Source organism: Megalops cyprinoides, chromosome 12 (genome assembly GCF_013368585.1).
Source record: "Megalops cyprinoides isolate fMegCyp1 chromosome 12, fMegCyp1.pri, whole genome shotgun sequence".
Lineage (NCBI taxonomy): Eukaryota > Metazoa > Chordata > Actinopteri > Elopiformes > Megalopidae > Megalops > Megalops cyprinoides.
In genome coordinates this window covers 17,550,982-17,572,356 of record NC_050594.1, presented here as the reverse complement: position 1 = coordinate 17,572,356, position 21,375 = coordinate 17,550,982, and the positions used below count along the sequence as shown (strand labels likewise).

The following is a 21,375-nucleotide window of genomic DNA, read 5'->3' as shown; positions in this document are numbered from 1 at the left end:
TAGTGTGACCTCTACATCCGGCAGCACTTGCTGTTCTGAGTTTGGACTTCGGGATGGAGAAACACTGAGGGCTGGGGGAGGGCGAAGGGGTGATGGGATTGCAGAGGTCCCGGTCATCCTAACCTCCCTATGGACCAAAACGTCCTAGTCAGGCCTGACACTTCCTCCCTGAATTCCTGAAATTCCCAATGCCTCAAAACTCTTAACAATCCTCCGTCTCTTTGCCCTGTCCCCATCAGAGGACAAGATCCATGGCATGCTCTTACAGGCTGCGCCTGTGAGCTGACTAACACCCCCTGCCTGCTGGGTAAAATGAATCCCCCCCCCCTCGCATGTGTGCAAGCAGAGCATCGCATGACTCCACACTGGGGCGGCGCTGTCACAGATGATTGAAGGGGAGCGTGAAGTTTGACAGCGCTCATGTTTCACACAGCCGTCACGGCCTCTGTTTACAGCCCATAAAGACACCGCTGTAAACTCAGTCAGAGTCTCACAAAACAGGAGCCTGGCCTCCCTCTCGACAACACAGACATATGTGAACACTTCCAGTGAGGTCACTACGTTACAGCTCCATCACCCCACCACTACTGTCCCTTGGAGGTGCAGCTGGGACCATTCCCAAATGCTTGTTTTATGGGGAGAAGCCTAAGGCCCCCCTCCTCCTTTGCTAGCAGGACAGAGGACATTAGCAGAGCAGGGCGCTGCTCCTCATCCCTGCCCTGTTCCCACGACACGCTTATCTGGGAGCGGCAAGTCATGGCCGCCCCAGTCAGCAGGGAGGGGTGCAAGCGATCAACATCAGGATCAAATGTCTTGTACTCACTCGTTTCACCGGCCGCCCATGGAGCGAGAATGACCCTGTCCCGTCCACGGACAAGCCCACACCATCCCACGCCGACTCCCCCCAGGCTCGAGTGCACCGGTGTCTCTGACTGTCCCTCGCAATCCCGTTTCTCTCCGTAATCACTCCGTCTCTCTCTCCCTGGGTGAAAGCTGAGGCAGCCTCACATTCCTGGGCCGGCCTGTGTTGCCACTTCCTCAGTGCTACTGCGCTGGAGCCTGGATTTCAGCTGACTGCGCTGAGCTGAGAGTCAGGCTGTTGACATTCACCCTCACCCCCCCTCTCCCTCGCTCATCCTCCCCACCCCTACTGCTCTGGACAGCAAGCCCTGTAACACTGTTCCTCAGCATATGACAGAATGAATATGTGCATCTATAACTAATAAGATGAGGGCAAGGGGCAAGAGGGAGAAGGGAGAGCAAGAGAGAAAGTAAGAGAGACAGAGAGAGAGGGGGAGAGGGAGACAGAACGAGTTAGAAAGACCAAGAGGGAGCAAGAAATCAAGGGGGAAAGGAAGGGAGAGAAAGGGTGAGGGAAAGAGACAGAGAGAGAGAGCAGGAAGAGAGGAAGTGACCCCCTGCAGCCTGCTTTTCCCAATGTCCCTCAGCTCCGAGCCACACCCAGCTGGTTCCTGACCTCCGCCTGTCTAAGGAAAAGGTCTGTGGATCCCAGCCGTCCCACCTCCTCCTCCTTCGTTCCCAGTCAAACCCGATTAATCACAATCAGGATAACGAGCGCTGATCAGTGTCTCCTGAGCCAATCCAGTAGTCCCTCTGAATCACAGGGAGGTCTGAAGCTATACAGCCACATCAGTCTAGTCAAGCAAACCATTAGCTCACCCACACATAATGCACTGCACCGAGGAACCCAGATAACGTGAAAATCACAGCCAGTAAGATCCTGGGGGACTGGAGCCGTTTAAGTTTTTAATCATGATTGTTGAAAAGTATATCTTTTTATCGAAAAACCACAGAGGAAATAAAGTTCACTCCTAACATGAACTTTCCTTAACTTGGAACAGAATGTACATGTGCAGATATACAAGAGGGACCAAACGGGGGGCGGAGAACACAAGATGAGAGATGCAAAGTAATGAAGAATTCCTAGAAAAACAACAAAAGTCATGCAAAATTGATTGCTATGGCTATGCACAAGCTAACATTTCAACTGAGGATGTTGTTGTGTTTTCAGTGTATTGAATACTTATCCTTTTTCTTGTGAGAGGAGATCATTATTGTGGAGTGGACCTTTGAAACAGGATGTGCTGTCACAGTAAAGGTTACTGGGAGAATCGATGGAACAGAGAATCTGTGGACCTCAAACTGAAGAGAACTGCAGCTGGTATCCTCTAGTGACCTTTGACCTTTTAGTTCAAAGGGCTCCAACCAGCACCCAATACTGGCTGCTACATGCTTGCATAGAATCAGTTCAAAAACATGACCCCACAAAATATACATTTGGATGTTAGAAAGAGTAATGTTACATTTACAAATGAAATTGACATTTGTATTTTAAATATAACAGCTGTGGTCCCTGGTTTACCCATTATGAATGTGTACCAGCTCTAGCCCGAAGAAAACTCACAGGTCAGCAATGATAAATTTAGCACTGAATATTTGATGAGACTCCCTCCAAGGGGTACTGTTAGTGGAGCTGTAGAATGACAGATCCTCAGTAAGCTGCTGCCCGTCCAATGACCACCCCGCAGCAAATACCTGACACCCTTGCTATGGCCTTGTAGCCTGGCAGCTATTTCATATTCATCCCCCATCTTTCACTCAGAGCTGTCTGATATTTGGCCTTTGTGGTGACAAGATGACATTTTGCTGCTCTGCATTTACAGCAGGCTTGAGATCAATGGATCAATTAGCATCTTTGTTGCCAAAATTCTACGGCAGTGTCATTGCTCCTAACACTTGTTAGCAATACTGCAGAATACTGGAGGAATTGTTACCTTTGGTCATTCTCCTATACACACTGCCACGATTAAAGCTGCAGTCAACACCATAGCATATAATACAAATGAACACTTGAAAGCATGCAGGTATCGTGTTCATTTTACCGCTTTTCAAAAGCATGTAAATCAATTCATACCCGTCACTAATCTGCCACTTCAGTTAATTTGATTAAAACGAAGACCTCTCCCTGACACTGCAGGACACTAAAACACTTGGATGTGACACTAAAATGCTTTTTGGCACACACAGGGAATTCCAGCCTGCAGGAAAATCAATCAAGCATCCCTTCCTCCCTTGCTTCATTAGGAAGCCACAACTGGCACATGACAGGAAATGCGGCTCATGAGTACAACTCCCAATGCACGCACGCACGCAACCTGACCTCCCTGTGCTGCCGCATCCACAGGCTATTCCCTGTTGCGTGGTATTGTATACAACTTGTTGCCTTTGCAGTACCTTTACACACTCCACATTCAGTGATTGTAACTGCAACAAAATGATTTGGGTACGTTAACTGTGATTTTTATTTCTTTTTTTTTTTACAGTCTGCAATCAAATAAGAAGGAATCAGTCAAATGGGGTTTAGTAACAGGTATAGGATGAGTATCAAAAAAAAGGTAAGCTCCCTGCCTCATCTATTTGTAGCTCACCAGCTCATTGGGACTCATGCATACATCTACTCCTCTATCACTCATCCATGCAAACGGTGGCTGATATGGCGCGGCTCTAATGTTGTTTGTCATCTCTACATCTGAGGAGATGGAGGACATGATACCACAATAATAATAGTGACTGCATTCCTTCATGGGCTCTGGGGACAGATGTATGATGGGACCTCCTTGTCCTCCTTGTGCCCCGTCCCCTCCTCCTCCACCTCGCTGGAGATAGGAATGGTCTGCCTTGGCCTGCTCCGAATGGCACACTGTGCTCTGAATCCCAGACAGTGGAGCTACGCAGTGGGTGATCGTCCTTTAAATACTTTTAACACATTCGCATGGGCCACTTCTCATCTTTGGAGATACGGCGGCAATGAGCTACAAGTGATTCTCTTTTAACACCCGACTGTTTCCATTGCAGTGATTTGGCTTCTTTCCCTACTGCCATTCAGAGCGCTGTACGGAGAAAAGATGGGTTTGCACTGCAGTTCAGTTCAGAAAGTGCATCTGGTTGTGATATGAGGCAAATGATCCCAGTCTGAATGGCACAACCATGTCCTGGTTCTCCACACCTACTGCTCTGTTCACATGGTGCAGGCTGGAGGATTCTCATAAACTGACACTTATCAGGGTAACACTTCACCAGTGCTGGCTTTGGACGTGGTTGAAGTACGCTTGATTTAAAAAAATTATGTTAAAATCGATTATTTAATACCTATACACATATGCCTGTCTTACTGTTTTCCTGCATGGGTGTGTTTTGTTTTTGCTGTTATTACAGCACAAACATCCCAGTAAAATAAAATTAGCTGGTGAACACCCTCATCCTAGCCACCATGCCGTCATGCTATGTGCCAGGAGGTGGGTGACAGAGTCGCTCTTGAAACCCGAAGAACCAGGCCTTCCAGGGACCCTAAATCACAACGACCTTGCGCTGCTCCTATGGTAATTATACATTTTTGCTGTTGGGTGTGGGTGCACATAGCTTGTTTACTCAGAGTACATCCCGAAAGATAGTGAACAAATGGAGCAAATTTAACTGTAAGAGCTCCTGTGGAGGGGCAGAAGGAAGGGGGGGAAAAAGGCCCCAATGGGCTCTTAATCAATCAGTTACACCCAGCGAGGCAGCTCAGAAGTAGCTCAGAGCAAGCTGGGATGAGCATGGCAGGGCATAGAGGAAGCCGACAGCTAAGCGCTGGCCACACTACGGTCACCACACCGTACACCTCCTTCACCCTGAAGGAACTAGGAAAAGTAGAGCTACAGCAGAGACTGTAAGCCAACGGTGACATATCATGCAAGTTTTCCAAATGTGAGCTAAATTTATCTGGAAAAAAAAGAGCTGGCTCCTGTTTGGAGTTGGATGGGAAAAGGTGGATGGAACATTGGAGTGGACGAGTGCAATGTTCAGGGTGGTCCCCTTAATGTGTGTAACGGTGCTTTGGTTCCTGTCTGTGGGAGGACAGTACTAGTAAAAGTGGTAGTCAGATTCAATAAGCTAAGTAAAAACAGCGACAAAAAAAAAAAAAAAACACAAAAACTTGAAAACAGGGTAAAAAAAACACTTCAAAGAGACTGTCTGAGACTATCAGTGCACTGGCTTTTGCAAAGCTTCCCACAGTTGGCGGAGTTTGAATCCTGGCAAAGTCGTATTTTATTTTGTGTTGTTTCTCAATGGCCAGGTCACAATGTATGATTTAGAATGTCGCGACGTCATAGCTTAGTTGGACCCAAAATCAGACATTTTTTTTTCTCACAGACTAGAAATCCGTCTAAACATCACAGTCTCGTCGCAGAGTATGTCATGGATTGCTGAGACTGCAAAAATGGTGTGGTGTGAACCAGCCATAATGTATCACTGCTTCTCAGAAACAGTGTTTCTCTTGGCCAATAGTCTCCCTTGCCTGTTTGCCCTGCTGTGAGTGAAGTTCCTTGGATTGGAATTACGGAACTCTCCTGACTGTATACACATGGACAAATGCCACTGCTCCCTGTCCTTAACGTGACATTGTGCACTTGGGTCAGACAAATAAGAGGCAAATAACACAAACTTTACTTCCTGCTCCACTAAGTTTATAGCAACATCTGTGCCCATTGACTAATCTCCAGCTACTGTAATGAGAAAAGCAGAGAGTCTCACCATTCTCTTCTTAATGTGCTCTGGACTGCTAACAGCTTGTTTAGATTTCATTGCAGCATAAAAAAGTAACTTAGTTGAAATGATACCGCTAACCTCTTCTCATGAAATATATATATAGGAGCTCCTCAAAAGAGAATACTTCACACCACATCCAGGTAGGGAAGAGAGTACTTTCACCAAGGGAATCTATTATACCTGGGCTACACCATTGTATGTCCCAGACACACATACATTGAGTGACACAGGTAGGAAATTTTGGATGACGTTATAGCTCTACTATTGGCTAGTTTAGCAGATGTCTCAATGGCGCTCAATTAGGCTGTAATATGAGGCTATAGTATGTCGGTGAATAATGTTCTTATAGTCAGGATTTCACTTGTAATGTGTAGGTGAAGTGTGCTTGCATGTAGAGGAGTTAAGAGTGTAGTTTGAAGGTGAAACATGCTTCCACAGGTTAGTACTGTAGTGCTGCTGAAGTGTGTGTAATCTAGTGTGTTATAATAGTGTAGTGCACAGCTGTGGTGTGAGCTGGTGCTCCTGTGTGTGTGTCTATTAAGGCTGTAGTCTGACTGGATGGTGCTCATATATAACAGTATTAAACACGGCTTACTATTAAGGAGGCTGTAGTGAGGAGGGGTAATGGTATTCCCATGTATAGATATTAACGTTGCTTTGTGACTGTGAACGGTGCTGTCATGTATTAAGGTCGCAATATGAGGCTGGACAGAGCTCTCATGTATTAAGGTTGTAGTGTAAGAGTGAATGTTGCTCTCATACATTAAGCTTGTAATATGTGGGTGAATGGTACTGCCATGTATTAAGGATGTAGTGTAAGAGTGAATGTTGCTCTCATACATTAAGCTTGTAATATGTGGGTGAATGGTACTGCCATGTATTAAGGATGTAGTGTGGGGGCTCATGCTGCTCCTGCGCATTAATGTTGTAGTGTGCTGGTGAGCAGCACTCCCTTGAAGAGGCACGCAGCCAGTGCCGTGAGGGTAAATGGGAGTAGTGGAGAGTTGCCCCTGGGCCTTCGCTCTCATTACTTCAGCCTGGCTCTCTGACAGCTGCATGCTTCTCCCCATCATCCTTATCACTGTTTGTTTTCTTAACTGAAGACACCCTCCCTCTCGCCTGCCCCTTTCCTCTCTATCTCTCTCCCTTTTTTTCTTCCTCTTACACCCGTTATTTGACCCCCCTACATCTATTCTTCTTGCTGCTTCTCCCTTCATTTTGCTCTCTTTCTCCTCTCTCTTTCACTACATCTTGCTTTTCACATACACCACAAGGTCACCTTCAGGCAGCATTGGGTACCCAGTCCCAGTGGAAAAACATCTTTTACCCATTTTTTATACTCCAGTCCTTTTGGCACATGTTCCTTTCTTCCATCTCTCCTGACCCTCTCTTCATTTTCTCTCCTTCCATTCATCCCTCTATCTCAGGGGCCCCATGGAACCACAAGGCAGCACGTTCAGGAAGGAGCCTTAATTTGATCAACATGCAATCCAACCTCACGGCTAATTGCAGCAATTACTCAAAAAGGCGCAGTGTAAATAACCACATTAGATCTGAATTCTGAAGCTGCCAACCGGACCAACTGAAAACATCTCACTCTCATTTGTCTTCCCCTTTCACTTGGATGCCTGTCGTGACATCATACTAATCAGAACCACAATGATTGAGGAGGTTAGCTGCAAATTCACTTTCCCTATACCTACATGTTAAGAGAGGTCCTAACTGGAGTCCCATTCAATTGTTGGCTAGACTACCTAAGGTCCTCTTGACCTACATGAATAGCACCATTTAGAATCTAGACATTGGTATGTACAATGCAAATTCAAGAATTAAAGCTAATAGAACAGCCCATTATGTTTACCATTACTGTTCTTGCACTGAGGCACTGGTAGCAGTTTCGGACTTGAATTCCAGATGGCTTATCCACTCCAGGTGTTATTTGCAGACTGCTCCAGATAAACAACAGCACTAACATGATGTGTTTTTAACATCACTCATCTGCACTTACCATCTACTTTCTCAGCAAACACTTTCAACCATGGCAACTTACAGGGCCTACATTTTTACATATCATCCATTTACAAACTACAGCTGGAGATTCACTTAAGCAGCTAAGGTCAAGCATTCATACAAATTGAAACAAATGCTGATTGTTACCAGTTCTTTTGCCATTGTGTTCAACAATTCTTATTGACCTTTTATGATTTATATTCTATAATTTCAAAGTATTTTTAAACAGTTTTGTGCATGTTGCTTATATCCTTTTTAACGTAAAGGGCCTTGATTCCAGTTGTAATCGCCACACAATTCAGTTCGAGTAAATGTTCTCAGTTACTGTATGTGAATGAAACAAATCTTGACATACTTTCCCAAGGGTCCCCAAACAGGACTTGAACCTGCAGACTTACAAGCCCAGTCCCCTGACAACTACTGCACTTATTTACTACACTGATGTATCAAATAATTTTATTTAGCATGCAATGAAAGGTGTCAATCACCAACCACATAATTTCTGTACATCCTTCAATTCTGGAGGATGGCTAATTCCCTCATACTTGGAGAGCTCCCATTTTCCCTCAAAAGCAAGCCTTTGACATGCCTATCACCATCACCGAAGGGGTCAGTGAGGACAATGACAGTTAATGAAGAGCACGTAGTCTTGGCTAGTGTCCTGAGATCTGGGGGTCGGTCGGCGTCACCGCAGTAACGCGGTCAGTGCAGGGTGCATGAGAGCATGTCATGTGCGAGGGGGAGAGAAGGTCACTGTAACCACTTCATAAGCAACCTCTGCCCCCTTTCCTCCAGGGCGCAGCAGAGGGGATGTGTTAATTAAGCATGACCCAGTCCTGGCCTGTGTTTGTCCCCCCTTCTGCCCCGCTGCCATTTCGGAGGGGCGAGGAAACGAGCCTCAATGAGCTCTTTGTCCCAGAGGCAGACTCAGCAGGATCAAAGGTCAACCGTCCGCCACAGCTAGTGCCGTCGTGTCCCACAATGCCGCTCACTGTCTACATGGCTGTCGACCAAAGTGAGCCCTGTCATGCCTGAGGAATGGTCTAATTTTGTAAATAAATATTCATGACTGCTTCATCATCTAGCTAATTAACCCATTTTCTCATTTCTATCATTTTTTATCCATTTAAAACAATGCTTTCATGTTTATTTTTTATTTTTCCATGCCAAAATTAACATTAGTAAAAATATGCAAAACTATGAACCAGGGAAGAAGAAGCCAATGCGATAAAGTGTTCCATATTACAGCTAAACAGTGGGCGCTGTCCGAAAATGTCAGCACACACAGACAATCCACAGATCTCGTTCACAGCACAACTCATTTGGTCTGTGACAACTGCGGCTTATGTTCTTCAATTACTATGACGGAACCCACCCTCAAGTTCAGTCCATTTTTACAGCTGGATGGCAGTGAAAGACCACACCTTGTTAACTGATGCAAAAAGAGCCATCTCTCTCAGTGCATCAACACCATGATCCCATTGCCCATGAAGAGGGGGCCCAAACATGAGGCCAGGGAGAAACACAGAAACAAACCCATCTCCTTATGGCATTGTTCAGCAAACAGCGCTGCTATTGCTCCTCTCACTGGGGCGCAGGTGTGAGTGCAGAGGGTTAGCTCTTTTTCCAGATGCGCCACTTCAAAAGGATGCTTTATATATTCCAGTTGGTATTATATTAGTGCCGTGGGGCCTCTCCTTGAAGTGCAGCTCAAGTTGTGCGGCAGACATTACAATTTATCACTCCTTTTTACTGCCACTAAAAGGACCAGCTCAATAATACCACTTTTAGGAGGGATTTTAGGGGGGAATTGCTCTCCAGAACAGTAAATGAAAAAAAAATCTAAAAAGGTTGAGCTTTTCCATGACTGAAACATAACTATTTTGGTCCCATATAGAATATCTTAAATCATTAATTTAACGCCATGAAACGGTCTTTTCATTCAAATTATACGTGGAAAGTTTTAACACAAAAAACGTGTATATACACACACACATATATATATATATATATTTATATATATATATACATATATGAGACACCAAGGTTCACATGTGTGCATCACTGTCTCATCATACAACATCTGCACACTTTCTTCATGTGAACAGGTGTGTGGCTAACCCCTGACCCCTGGTGATGTTTGGGGCCTTTGAACTTGGTGACCTCAAGTCTGTCTCCTGTGTTCTTGTACATGGTGCAAAGTAACACACAAACCTAGCGCACGCATAGGTGCTTACACCACATTAGTTTTTACTGCAAGGCTACGTGGAAGTGCATTGCTGCGAACAAGGATTGTCTAAAGTCCCCACCCACCTTACTGTCACCACAAAATCTGGATCCTCCAACCCTCTCCTAGCCTCCCTCTCCTCGTCCTCCACGATTCAGATGACCAGACATGGTACATCCCAAAGAGGCCCTGCTCTAACCGTGCCTAATATAGTCCCCAAATATACAAACACTTCACTTCCTGTTTATCTTGCCTTAGGTTCGGAGCAATCTCTTCTGACCACGGCTGCATCCACAGTGGCTTCCGGCTCTCGCGCTCGCACGATCCCTCTCGCACACACACACATACACACACATGAACGTTCACACGCAAAAAGGGGTTCTTCTGAGGAGCCGCCCTGAGTGAACGCTTTCTTTTAATAGAAACCTGGCCTGCCGCGTTGCCGTGCCCCCGCATTCAGACTGTGCCGCAGTGCTTTTTTTCTCTCCTCTACAGCCCTGTGAGCTCCGTGACCACAGGTCCAGCTGATGGCCTGAGGGAGACGCAGGGCCCATAGCTGATTTAGAGCTCCGCGCTACATGGGACAGGCTGTACCCAGGGCCCCGCTGAGGGGTTTCGTAATGGAGGCATTCCTGCGAGGCATGCCGGGATGGCCCTCCGACCCCCCTCCCTAATCGCTCACCGCGCACGCTCACTCGCGGCCGCTGATGCGAACCATCAGGTCCTCCGCATTCCACCCGCGGCCCCGAGCACGTCTTTTCACAATAAAGACATTCCACTCCACACGCGACTTTCAATCACCTCAATACAGCCGCTGTCATCTGTATCCTCTGCAGCAGCTACTTCAACACTGTGAAGGACTAAGCCCATCCCACCACATCCTTGTTAGCGTCCAGCCCATCAAGACGCAGCCCATCACGGTATGCAGCCATGAGACCTGTCAGATGGCTAAATCTCTTCACCTCATCCCACAGGTGGAATGGATTACTCTCCCTCATGTTCTCTCTCACCACTCACTCAACAATGCTGCCAGTGTTATTTCCTATCTGAAAAAAAGGGTTCACAAAGACCCTTAAGACACTTCCTTCAAGTGGCCTGCAGGAGGTGTCATTTATAACATGTGCCTCTTGGATGGGAGTCCTTCACTATAACCCCACTGTATCCAACCCCACACCCAATAAGCCGGAGGTTGATTTTTGCTCTACTATTTTACAATGGAGTTTTATTGTGCTGTGGGGGATAGAGAAAAGTGGCAATGTAAAAAAAATGGGGGGAAAGGAAGAAATAGAGGAAAATAGAAGAGAGGAAATAATCGTGGCCAGGCCTGACACCTGGGAGGAGGGGGGTGTGGGGGTAGGGGTTAGGGGGGAGTCTGGCGGGGCTGATTGAGATGAGGGAGCTCTTTGTGCAGATCTATTTTTAGCAGCAGGGATTGGAAGCAGCTGTGTTGGCCCAGCTCCCTGCCCAGCACGCTGCAGGACACACCCACACACCTCCGAAAGAACTGCCGCTCTACCTGGGCAGTCATTCCCCCACCCCGCACCCATCTGCTGCAGGCACCACGTTGGTCTAAGTGGCACATCTCCCTGACTCCCTCCCCGCACCTTCCAGCTCAAGAACTCAGCACCAGACACTTCAGATAAGGTTCAACTTCCACTTAATTAAATCCATGGTGTACACTGACTCACATGCACACATGTACAGACAAAATCACATATACACATGCATAAATCCATTCACAAATACGGACATATATTCAGTACACACACACACAAGCACACACACACACACACACACACACACACACACACACGCACACACACACACACACACACACAGTTGCTTCAGATGCCCTTCATAGACATGCTTTCCTGAGGGTTCTCTCTTCATTTTGGCAATTCAACATGTAAATAAGAGGGAAGTCTGCAATTCTACAAAAGTGACTGATGTGCTCAGCCACTCAATCAACCAATGGGCCCTGAAGATGAAAGACATCTGCCAAGCTGAAAGCCCAATTCAGGTCCTTTACAAATAAACAGTGACACAAGGGGGTTAGAATTTCCACTTCACTCTAATTTCTCCTGCTTACTGTTGAGTGGTAGAATGGTAAGGGCAGGCCTCTGATTGGTTATGGTCCACTGCATTGATTTGCTGAGATATTCAGCCCATGATTTCATTACTGTAGCTCAAAATTCAGCACTGTAAGCTTTAAGCTAGTGAGTAATAAGACAACCATGACAGCATTCATTGGGTCCCAATGTTCTATTTCTCTCAGTCTAATCCATGCAGTGGTTACGGTGTGCAGCCTAATGAATTAAACTACTCTTTTTCAAAAAACATTCAAATATATGCAAAGAGGCAGACCTACAGTAGTCTTACTCATTTTAAACTCTTCTGAGCTTAAAATATACCAAAATCTTTAGCACCCAACAATCTCCTCTAATAAAGCAAACCCATTCTGAAAGCAGATGTCCTTCACAGGCAATGATAAGCATTGCCTAAAATGGTAAACAGGATGAAAACATCTCTGGAATGAAGCCCATTTCAATTTGTGCGTGTCTGTGTGTCACAGGAGGAGAGAGAGAGAAAGAGAGCAAAGGGAGGGGGGAGGGAGGGGACGGTTGGTCCGATATGTTCATGTTCTGAAATGCTTTGACAGCATTGGATACCTCCTGTCATGCTAACAAAGCTAGTCTGAATCCTGGGGGGGTTGCACCCCGCAATTCCTGATACCTGCACTCGTCTGTCTGATAGATACATCACAGCTCTTGGCCTGTGAGGAAATGAAGTTTGAGCCAAACAGGCCATTCAGGAGGTCTGCTACCATAATCACAATACTCAACAATAAACAGAAATGCACAGATACAGACATCCTTATTTCACTGCTGAGTTTGTGGTGCCTGCTTGGTGTTCTGTAGAAGGAAAAACAGTCCATTTAGGAAGAACGACAAGACATTTCCCATCTCACATCCAGAGGACAAAGCTGAGAGATCAAACAGAATTCCAACCCTGTTGGCAAAACAAGAACTTAAAATAATTTTGCATGTTGTAAGCACCTACAATGAACGCATAGTTAATACTGATACAACAGTCTAATGATTAATGTATACCTTAGTGTTTGACTATCGTACTCCCTACCATTCAGCTAGCTTGTAAACAACAGTTTAGCTAGCATATGCCTTACTGTTCAGATATCTTATACCTTAATGCTTGGTGACACGTAACTCATCTCTGACTCCAAACAGCTCTCACCATTGGGCAAGGAAAGCCGGAGCTATGGACACAAACATGCCACTTCTTATTTGTTTCACATTTCCATGGGTTTCGTGATTGAGGGTTAGCAATCACGGATGAGAACCTGCTCTATAAACTCTGTGCACTGACATTCCAGCTCCTCTCTATGGACAGCACAAATATACACAGCACTCTGGCTCAGACAAAAGACTGAAACCTCTAATTGTACCCATGAACAGCCAGAGCTATTCTTCTTCAACTTCCATGAGTGCTCACATTCCCAGTACTGTGCTCTGTCTTTTATCCCACAATTTTTTCACTTCCATATTTTGGATTTGTGCTCAGAGGTCAGTGTTATGAAAAAGTCTCAGAAACATTCACGCAAATGCACCACACAACACAAAATACACACACGCACACACCCACACGCACACGCGCACCCACAGATGCACACAAACGTGCACACACACACTTGCACACGCATATGCACACATGCATACGCACGTACACACACACACACACACAAACTCACACACATACACACACACACACACACACAACAGTGCAACGACCCTGCCCCATGTCTTAGATAGCATTTGTAGATTTTTATTGTTTATTGTTATTGCCTTTAACAATGACAGGGTATCTGAGAACATTTTACTCTGAATTCTGCCCCACTTTAGTCCAGTGTCTGTGAGAAAAAAGTACACTTGCTCCTCAGTATTCTCCTCACATGGACTTTTATCAGTTGTGGTGGGGTCTACAACTTTGTTGGAGGGGCATGGATTTTCCTCAGCTTGATGGGTGATGGGCATCTCATCTTGAACTTATTTGAATCCAGCCTCTTCAAGTGCTTCAATACCATTTTTATAAGGGGGGGGGGGGGGGGGGCATTCACCTCTATTTCGACAAGACATCAACATACCTTATTCTGCCTAGGAACATTCAGAAATAACTCTGGTTGAGACAGTATAGGATGTTTTCCAGCTCAACGTGCATGTCAGTTTCCCCTTGAGGACAGGGTTGTGCACATAAATTCATGCTGTTGTTGTTTCTATGGCTATTGTGGTTTTCAGAGCTATCCACTCTATGGGAAAATCTATGGATACTGCTGGTACAATACAGTACACACATTCCTCCTAACCCATTCCACATAATCTTTGAAGTTTTTGTGACTTGTCATCCTTGCATAAAGAGAAGCTTCCTTCCATACCTGCTTCAAAACCCAGTGGTGTAAATACCCAGATTATCTGACAATGATGGAGAAACTACAGACGTTTGTTACCATGCAAAGACAGCTGTCCTGCATGGATTTAGCCATCACTTCCAGGTTTATCCCCGTTTTGCAACATGCTCTGGTGCCCCAGTTTCAATGAGGGGAAACGGCCATCACAGCTCAGGTTTAACACACCAGTTGCACAAGTGTTAAACAGAGCATAAGAGAGGGGAGGACAGAGTCAACCTGGAGAGGAAAATCATGCCTGAGACCCTAAAAGCCCCGTAACGACCGCTGCAGCCAGAATTAGAATCGTGTTCAATCCCTGTAAAGATAATAAGATGTATAAAAATGTGCACTGAGGGAATCATTATGGCAAAGTAAAAGCACTTCCCAGGGAGGGAGACTGAGGAGTCTGAGGCCTACAGTGCCCAGACTTAGAGAACAAGACAGCTTTACAACCTCAATCCATTTCTAATAAAGTACACCGCACCAAGGTCCAGGCCCCGGGCAGCCACTCCCCCTCTAAACTGCGTCTGGACGGCTACTCTGCTATGGGACCAAGCCAGTGCCTCAGAAATGCAGTGTGCTGGGTTCTGTGGGCCACCGGTAAGGGGACTGTTCCGAAATTCTGAGAGACAGCTCCAAGGCTGCCTCCAGCTGTCAGTCGCATTTGCTCTTCCCGAAGCTGACGTGGAACGTCACAGGCATCAGAAGGGGGAGATGGCGAGAGTGTGCGTGTGCACGTGTGTGTGTTTCTGTGTGTGTGTGTGGATACAGAGGGGCCGTTATACACTAATGGACAAGGTCAGCGTCGCCCTCCAGAAAAGGAATGGAAGGGAGGAGCTGCTCAGCAAAGGCCAAACATCACTCCACCCTCCTTGCATTAGCTGGCTGTCTGCTGATGTGAAACCCAAGACCAGAGGCTGGGGGGGGGCTTGGTATGTGGACAGGCAGGAGACCACATCCAGAGGTTCTGAAATGCAAGCCCAGTGGTTCTCACTGGCCACCAGTGAGTTCACGGGGACTGAGGAGTTAGAAGGGGTTTCTATTTTCAGTCTGTTACCAATGTGCCATGTCTTTGCATTTTGGAAAGGCGCCTCTTGTAAACAGTCGCAGCAGATTTGAGCAGACACCATGGGAAGACATGGCTTTTTAGGCAGTGTTTCTTTAAAAGAGAACTGGAACAACGGGATGGTCTCTGAAGGCACAGGCCTGGCTTTCCAGCGGTAAATTTCCTCGTGGCTGGCGATAAAACGCTCTGGATTAGAACTCTGCCCCAACCGCTTCTCAGAAATCAAGTGCTCAATCTCCCGCCTTTATTGACCCTGGCAGCCACCGCCCAGGCAAGCAAGAAATGATTGGAAACTGGCTTATTATTCATTGATTAGACTCGCAGTAGAGCCCCCTCGTGTCTCATGCCAGCTCTCTCTCATAGACAAGCCCTCTGAGAGGAGACTGAGCCTGTTTCAAGTCACTCATACCTTGTCCTCTCAAGGAGTTCTTTCAGTTTGGATGGCAGGGTATGGGGGGGTGGTTGGGGGGTAAGGATGAAACAAAAAATAATAATTACAAAGTGACTTTTTCTGTACGCCGTCTGAATGAAGTCCAAAGGGTCAGAGATAAAGAATGCGTGAGATTTCCTGCTCCGCGGCCCATAACTCCCCAAACATCTCCCAGTTTATGTACTGCGGCCTGTTGCCAGGGCAACCTGGCGGCGAATCAGGGCTCTGCACCAGAGAATCAGTGTTCCAAGAGAAAGACGCAAGTGAGTCTTAAAGAGACACACACACACACATACACATGAATTAAAACAGCAAAAGTATTGTACTCTGGGATTAGCCAGGTACACATGTAGCCGCTAGACACACAGACATGGCGGTAAAAAGTGCTGAAAGCCATCTAAGTCCACATAGCATGAACATATGATGTTATTGACTTCTGTAAGAGTGTTCATAAATCATTCTATTATCCCCTCTATTTTTTCAGCTGAGACAAATCCTTAATGAGCTTTAAGCATATGCCATATTAAAAGATCTAACCACTAAGAAAAAAATCAGATACAAAAATACACAGCAGAGTCTGACATAAAACGCACTGTAGGGGAATGTCTGAAGGTGAAATCAGACAGGCAGCACCAGGCAGTGTGGAGGGCAGGAGAAGTTCAAGTTATGTTAAATTCAACAACAAGCTAGAGTTCAGTAAATCCCTGCTCTAGTGGTAGTTTTATACGGGCTGGAAGGATGATGGCTGTTATTTCATAGCATTTAAAGTGTCCTCTTCCATGCTTTGAATCTGTTTCTCTTTTGTGCTTATGTACCAGTTGGAACAGCAGTGGCCTCCATTGCTCTGCATACGAAAAGATAGAACATGCCAACATCCTAGATCCAAAACGACATGCTGTGTACACAATGTAGAATTAACACAGAGTTCATGCAAAACAAACCACTCTGTGTTTATAATGAAAACAGCACTTCCAGCATAAGCACTCCAGATTCAGGACTTAAATCAACAATTTGATATGCTTGACAATATATACGAATATGTACAGTCTTAGCTATAACTAGTAATACAGATACACTTCAGCTCCACAATTCCAGTGACATCAGCACATGTTCATCATTTTAAACTCCTCACTACACCTTCATGGTAGCACCGAGTTAGAGTACACTGAGTTTTTCTAGCACATAAATATGATTATGCAGAAGCACTGATCAAATATATCAAGTAATTTAATTTCACTAAAGTTTCCATTTAAAAGCAGAAATCAGCATTGTTTTGGTCATGGAAAAGAAAATAAAGAATGTTAAAAAGTAAGCTGTTAGTTAATGTTAGTGAGAGAGCATGCACAGTGTGATTAATTCCTCTGTCTTAATGAACCAGATCATGAGCCATGTTTGATCGTTAATTGTGCATTTAAAGGATTTGTTTTTTTAGCACAGTGGGGGAAATTGTCAATATTCCAGCTCTAATGGGTCCATAAGGACATGGCACATTAATACTTTAATCCTGAACAGGGCAGTTCAGGCCAGGTAGGACCAAGGGCATAGGAACAGCTTCTCTTTGCACAGGCAACTTCAGAACACTAATCCCCCGTCCTGATGGGACAGGACATGCCCCCGCCCCACCCGTGTGAGAGAGAGGGGTGGAGAGAAAAAGAGAGAGGAAAAGGGAGGAAGACAGAGAGAGAGAGGGAGAGTAAGAGAGAAAGAGAACTGGGAAAGAAGGCTGGAGTGAATCACAGAGATTTCAGCAGTCAAGTCTAACCTCTCTGCTCCGCATGTGGTGGCTTTGCTTACATAGGGAGAAAGGAGCTGCTATGCTGTCTCTCTGACACATGTTCACCAACATGACATAATTATCAGCAAATTTTCAGGTCCTAACCACATGCTGCCACACACAGTCTTTGCTGACCCGTTCTCTGTAACTGCCTTGCAATAGCAGACAAGAATAAAGGCTACAGGGTCATGCTGTCACTGTCAGTAATGCACTATATCAAAACAGAAAAACTCCCATAAGAAGACAATACCAGTCTGAAGTAAATTATTATTAGCAATGCCTGACTGTTCCATGGCCATTTTCTCTTCAACACGGTGCTTTTTTTATTTCCTTTTTCTCTGAAAACTGTGGTTGCTGAGACACTAAGGCAGATTTCTATCTGTGCCTCCTCTTCAACGCAGTGTTTGTGCAGTAGATCCGTTATCAGCATCCGGGATGTCAGAAGATAAACAATTATTCCCTGCGAAAAATATGCCGCTTGTTGTATCCGAGCTTGGCTATGGCCTTCAGTGACCGAGCAAAGCACAGACACAGGGGGTGCTGGGTAACGCAGGAGGGCCGCTCTCACAGAAAGTGTCAGGCCAGAGGCCTCGAAGGGAGTGTCACAGCGAGGCCGTTAAAGATGGACTTTTGGAGAGTGAATGACCAGGCTGGAAAGACCAGGCTTGTGATAATGTGGTGAACCACGCTGGCGCTCGGTGAGGGAGCAGAGCGCACGGCGAAAGGCTGGCGCAGGAGCGGCTTGTTTACACACAGAGCTGAGATGGATATGCGCAGCTGAGGACGGGATCAGATTAGGCCAGCGGATGACTGATTCATGGTGTCTGGAAAGGTGCTACCACAAGCACATCCACGGTCAGGCACAAACAAAAACTCTCACTGGCAGCAGCGTGAGGACTAAGAAAATAAGAAAAATAAATAAAGGAATATCTACAAACCAACATGAACAAACGTGAAGAATTCAACAGTCCATTTGGCATGCACGGTGAGTGGAAAAAGACCTGAAGGAATGAATCAGAGCCACTGAATGTTGAAGGATGAAAGCAAAACGCGCGTTCAGAAACCACCAAGTTTCCCTGCTGGTGAACGCTTTAGTCTTTCAATGAAAGCAGTTCATCACTTTCAAAGAAAGCAAAAAAATGATGTGCGACTATGGCAGTGACTGCTCTGATCACCATGCTGAGTCCCTGGTGGCATCCACAGCCCAAAAGGAAAAAGGATCACCCACAGGCACTCCGTGAGCCCTCTGTCCTCATCACTGTTCCATTATGTTGAAAGAAATACTGTAGCTTCATATGAACCAGAACTATGCATTTGTCTCCAACCACCCTTTTCAAAAACCTTAATGGCTAAACTACAGGGGGAAAAAAAAACAAGCAAGCAAACACAGAAGTACATAGGGCTACGCTAGACTAGAGATAATGGCCATAAAATACCATATCATTGCAACCTGTTATTTCATTATTTCAGAATGCATCTAAATATATTAATGAGTTCTTAATTTGTAAATGCCTGTGTTTTAATAGAGAAAGAATCTGACAAAACACATGCATATGATGTACATAAGCTTCTTATCACCACTTTTCCTGTTCACTTTCAAATCCTCTTCTGCGATTTGGTCATTATGTTGGGAAAAAAAATGTAGCCCTGAAGGGATCTGAAGTCTTTTCTCTTAGAACAGAAGTTCAGAAGGTTGACAGAAGGTCACCTCTAATTCGAAGCAAAAGTAAACAGGACACGTCCCATAAGAAAGCACTGCCCGGGCAGCTGTGCTTATTGATAAATGCCTATGGAAATTACTGCAGCTACATAATTAGAAAGAAACACTATATTATATTTTGTTCAAGGACAAAAAGTGAGAGAGAGAAAATGTGTGACTCAGTAAGATGGTTTTATCTAAACTAGAGGATTACAACACTTTTATCTGATTCACTGCCAAAGCAAAGACAGGTTCTGATAGCATCAAAATCTTCATAAACAGCCAGGTTATCACCATGACACACTCAGCTCCCATAATCCCTTGCATAAACAGTCAATAGCATTGCCATGGAACGCCCCAAAAAATCCCAGGTAAGACTGAATGTGAAAGTGGGAGCATGTTGGCACGCACGCATGGCATTTAAGTAACAGACTTGTCAAGGCAATAATCATGTCTAAATAAATCTTGCCACTCCTTGATTGAACATTTTAATGAAATGCATTTGACTTAATAACCCATGATCTCTTCTGAGAGAGTAAAAGTTATCATAATGCTGGAAAAGAAATCCCCGTATCCAAAGTAAATATTATCACCAATACACAAAAAACTGAAATAAACTTACAAACTGCAACGGTTTCACTGTACCTATGGTGATTCAGCAGCCAGTCTGGAACACAGGGCCAAAAGAAACCGGCGACACTTATCAGAACTCGGCTACAATCAAGGCGCATTTCTCCATCTTGCCTTTCATTTTGCACTGATTTTTTCATATGGATGTGTTTTTTTTGACAGGGCTACTTTATTGTTGTGCTGAAAAGTTTGAGTGTTCCCAGAACTCCAGAGTGTTTGGATAGTGACTTCTGTGCTTCTGGATGGCGTGAGAGGGTGGCAGTGGGGGACGCCGAGGATTTTTGGGGGGAGGGAGGCAAAACAAGCTTGCTGATGGATGGGCTCTGGATCCAGCCAGGCCCGGGCTGGGCCACAGGGCTGCGGAGTGTTCGGCTGCATGGGAGCTGGGAGAACGGGGACCCCAGAGCGCAGGGGAGCACAGCCTCTCCACACGGGACTCCTGGGAAAAGCGCGCTCAGATCGAGGCTCTCACGGACAGCGCAGGAATTTTCCCACAATCCAACAAACAAACACAGCGCTGCACGGGGCAGCGACAGGAGACCCTGACCCACAGAAGGGGTAGGGGGGGTTTGGACCCATGGGGGAGTAAAGCTGCTAAAGACATACAGACTTCAGAGCCTCTAACTACCATCCTCCTTCTCTGAGACAGAACCCGGCGCTTATGATATGAAGGACTGGCTTCAAAGGCAATGCCGTCATCGAATGCTATGTCTTGGACTTTGTTTTCTTTTCTCTTCCAGCTGAGCCTCAGTATGAGTGACCCGGAGTCATTGGCAGCCAGAGGAATCCATCACTGCCGCAGTGGCAGCGGGAGTGGAGAGAAGCTAGTTCTCCCATCATCCCTTCCTTTTCACAAGCTTTCAGACCATTAGGGCAGGACTCTGTGCGGAAGCCACCCCTAAAGCGCACAGTTCACTAACCAATGCTCGGATCTGGGGTAGCACAACAGAGGTCCGTAGGACAGCTGCATCCATTTTTGGAGGGTTGGAGAAGGGCTTGAGCATTTCCCATGGAGAGGGTCCGCTGTTTGCTACACATTAGTTGTCCTGGGAAAGCAAACTGAGAGTCATAGGGTAGATTTGGGGTGCCCCATTCATCTTAAATGGGGCTTGCTGAGCATGATGGGCAGCCTCAGGAAAATGCACTTGCCCATGCAACCACCCCCAGGTAAGGGTTTAAATAGCTAATTACCGGTGTCAGTAGCATGAAGAAGCAGGCCAACACAACCTGAGCAATAAAACAGCTGAAAAGGGAGTGAAGAGGACACTCCCCAGGGAAAAATGTAATTGAAATCGGGGTAGCTAATGACTCTTTGAATGACAATCAGACCTCTTTCCCCAGTAGGGAGACTGTCTAGTAGAGGTGGTGTGGGGTTCATGGGGGTCAGGAATGATGCTTCTTTACATGTTATTGTGTGAGCTGCTGTGATAGAGAGAAAGAGAGAACTGGGAAAGTGCACCCATTCTCTCT

General features: G+C 45.8%; 1 protein-coding gene across 3 annotated transcripts in view; it reads right to left on the bottom strand.

The window, feature by feature from the left end:
• daam2 (dishevelled associated activator of morphogenesis 2) overlaps nt 1-21,375 on the bottom strand; it is a 113,667-nt gene that overhangs the window by 69,783 nt on the left and 22,509 nt on the right. The window contains exon 1 of one of the 3 annotated variants that reach the window (XM_036542684.1): nt 824-1,063. The exons of the other annotated variants lie outside the window; for them this stretch is intronic. The gene's annotated coding sequence lies outside the window, so the exon portion shown is untranslated. Of the gene's footprint in view, nt 1-823; nt 1,064-21,375 lie in introns of those variants that run through there. 3 annotated transcript variants of the gene reach the window in all.